Genomic DNA, 3835 nt, shown 5'->3' with positions numbered 1-3835 from the left:
GGGGGGCTGAACACCTTTTGCAGAGAACACCTTCTGCGTAGGCGGCCTTCGGCCGCACTTAGGGATTATAACCCTCAGGCAGTAGAATTCTCCTTTCTGTGTTGCCAAAGAAGGGGGGCTGAACACCTTTTGCAGAGAACACCTTTCTGCGTAGGCGGCCTTCGGCCGCACTTAGGGATTATAACCCTCAGGCAGTAGAATTCTCCTTTCTGTTTTGCAAAGAAAATGAGCTGAACACCTTTTGCAGAGAACACCTTTGTATATTTTTAATGCTTACAGGGTTATATCCTATTTTCTTTTGTCTCTCATTCTTTTGCATATTTTGGAGTTTGAAAGCTGAACTACGCCATTTAATTTGCATATGCCACCAAAGTCAGACGCATGATTTAGAAGGTGTTTTTATTTAATAAATTGTGATTAATTGGTTAATATTAAAGTTATAAAGAAAGTTATAACTCATCGAGTTAAGTGTAAAGTGAAGGAGAATATAAAAATATTTTGCTGAAGTAGCTGCTTTAAGGAGAGTAGGAGTGATAAATTTACGCTAATTTCCGAATTTTACAAAAAAGGGCATATTTCTAACCCAATTTGTAAATAAATTAGTGACCAAAAATTACAAAAAAGGGTGTTAAAATAATGTTTAGACCCTTGCCTACAAGTGTGTGCAAATTTTTTTTGGATCGGGTCACCCTTTAGGACGCAATACCTCGAAATAGATCGGCAACGTACTAAACCGTACCCAAACATTTTAAGCTTAAAAAATCCGCATAAAAATACTTAAAAAAAATTTCATCGTAATCATAATAATGAGATTTTTGATTTTTTCCTCAGTGAAAAAGTTTCTGGTTTTCCGCCGGGATTACAAAATTTACATTTGAAGACTTACCAAAATATTTCGGAAAAATATGAATATTTACGTGAGCTGGATCTATTTGAGAATACATAAAAAATTCGAGCTTTATAGAAATGAAAATAGTTTCTTAAAGGATTTTTTGTAAAAAATACCCTCAGATGGGAAAACAGTTTAAGCTTAAAAAATCCACAACAAAAATATAAAAAAAAATTTCATCGTTGTTGTTGTTGTAGCGGCTACAACAACCCCGCCCAGGACGGTTGGTATCTCAGTCGTTGTCGTCAAGTTCCACTAACGGCAACCCTAGGAAGCGTGCAGCTTCTGTGGGGTTTGTCCACAGGGACAAGGCCGTTAGGGTTGTCGGGTTTTCCGGGCATGCGAAGAGATGTTTCGAGTCATGTGGGGCCTCTCCGCATGCCGGACACTCATTCGGCACATCCTCATTCAACCTACTCAGGTAGGAGTTCAACCTGCTGCAGTAGCCGGAGCGAAGTTGTGCAAGTGGGCTGTGCGTGTCTCCAGAGGCAGATGAAGCTCCGTCTCGTCTATTTCCGGGGGTGGTATGCCTAGAACGGCATTCACAGGTCTAGAGTCTACATAACTCGAGACTGAGTCCCTGTGAATGCCGTTCAGGGCCTGTCGGTAAGTTGTCGGGTCCAGAGGTTGCTTAATGAACCTCTGGACTTCGTCCGTCAGTTCATGACGTGCCTAGGCGAGGGCTCCTCTGTAAGCAGCTGTCTGCTTGGGTTGCCACTTCTGTGGCTCCCGATCAGGAACTGCTTGCAGAGCATTATATTGTGCTCCTTTACAGGGAGCATTTGCGCCTCGCCGTGTAGGTGGTGTTCAGGCGAGATCAGGAGGCATCTTGTCGCTGTCCTGAGTGCGGTGTTCTGTACAGTCTGTAGCTTCGTCCACTGCGTCCTACTAGTCCCTGGCGACCACACTGGCGCTGCGTAGTTCAAAACCGGCCGGCCTATTGCCTTGTATGTTGCCAGCAACGTTTCTTTGTCTTTGCCCCAAGTACTGCCGGCTAGCGACTTGAGGACCTTGTTGCGGCTCTGCACTTTATTGACAATAGCGGTTGAGTGCGCAGAGAAGGAGAGCAGGCTGTCGAATGTTACTCCGGGTATTTTGGGGTTATTCACCGTCGGAATTGGTGTGTCATCGACGTGAATCCCCAGCGGTAGCCTGACCTCCTTCGTCCAGGTTGTGAACAGGGTCGCGGAGGATTTCGTAGGGGAGAGGGCTAGACACTTTGCAGTGAAGAAGCGAGAAAGTTCGGAGAGATACCCGTTTACTTTCGAACACAGGTCATCAATTCCATTCCCAGTCGCCATGATCGGGCAATCGTCGGCATAAGAGACAATCGAGACTCCCTCTGGTGGTTGAGGGAGCTTTGAAATGTAAAAGTTAAACAGTAGCGGGGAAAGGACACCACCCTGAGGAACCCCCTGTTTTATTTTTCGCTGTTTACTCGTTTTGTCTCTAAACATTACCGACGAATGTCGACCACTCAGATAATTTGCCGACCACCGTTTGAGCCTCTGTGGGAGAGAGGAGGCCTCTATATCTTCTAGTAGCGTGGAATGGCAGACGGTGTCAAACGCCTTTGACAAGTCCAACGCTACTAGAATCGTTTTCTCACAGGGACGGTTTCGGTTAAGGCCACGAGTTATCTGAGTGTTTATGGCGTTAAGTGCTGTTGTTGTACTGTGCACTTTACGGAAACCATGCTGATGCTTCGCTGGGGTCAGGTGGTTTGTGAAGTACGGGAGTAGCAAGGCCTCGAGTGTCTTCGCTACCGGGGAAAGGAGTGTTATCGGACGATAGGAATCTCCTTTGTTGGCAGGTTTCCCCAGTTTGAGCAGTGGGACCACTCTCCCCACCTTCCAGATGTCTTGGATGATGAGAGTGGCCATTGACAAGTTGAGGACCTCCGTTAGGTACGCTACCCCCGCAGGACCCAAATTTTTCAGCATCAGCATGCATATTCCGTCGGGACCCATGGCTTTGGAGGCTTTCGCCTTCCCGATGGCCATCTGAACTTCACCGCAAGTGAAAGCAAGGGGGGGCACAGGTTGTTGGCAGTTTTTGCAGCCTTCTGGTCACTCGACGCTTGGCTTTGTCCACCGGAGGATGCAGTATGAACTGCCGGCTAAAATAGCTCGCGCATCGCTCCGGGTCCGATGAGGCATGGTCGCCGAAGGAAATTTCGACTCCGTCGTCGTGCTCGTCGGATTAGACAGGGACCTCACGGTTGACCAAAGCTTCCTCACACCAGAGGTGAAATTACAGGTCTTCAGATGCTCCCACTTCTTCCGCTTATGTACGTTTACTAGTTGCCGAATCTCCGCGTTGAGATCCCTGATACGGGGATCTCCGGGATCGGCCTGACGAAGGCTATCACGCTCATCGGCTAGAACCGCCGCTTCGGCAGGGAAGTTTGGACGTGGGTCCGATATACATCCTGCCGGTATGAAGCGAGCTGCAGCAGCAGTGACAGCCCTGCGGAACTTACGTTCACCGAGATGGACGTCGGTTGGTGTGGGGAGCGCTGTGAAGGTGTTTTCGGTAAACTCCGCGTAACCTTTCCAATCAGCTTTAGAAAAGTTGATATAGGTCCGGTGTTTGGCGGAGGCAAAGTCGGTTGGTTTATCTATCGAGATGACTATGGGTAGGTGGTCTGATGCTAGAGTCAGCATAGGTCGCCATGTTTAAGCTGTTTATCAGACCAGCGCTGACTATTGTGATGTCTGGCGAGCTACTGCAGTTACCCATAATCCTGGTGCGTCGTCGTTCATTGTGCAGAATGTCGAATCGTCTATCTGCTCAGCCAAGTCTGTTCCCCTACGATCGTTTGACAGGCTTGAGTGCCAAAGATCGTGGTGCGCATTGAAGTCACCTACTACCATACGGTTTTCACCTCTGAGGAGCGCACCTATATCAGGGTGATATCCTGCCGGGCAGCAGGTGACAGGGGGT

This window comes from Rhagoletis pomonella, unplaced genomic scaffold, assembly GCF_013731165.1.
Source record: "Rhagoletis pomonella isolate Grant_MI unplaced genomic scaffold, Rhpom_1.0 Rhpom_scaffold_00002, whole genome shotgun sequence".
Lineage (NCBI taxonomy): Eukaryota > Metazoa > Arthropoda > Insecta > Diptera > Tephritidae > Rhagoletis > Rhagoletis pomonella.
Note: the sequence above shows the minus strand (reverse complement) of the source record.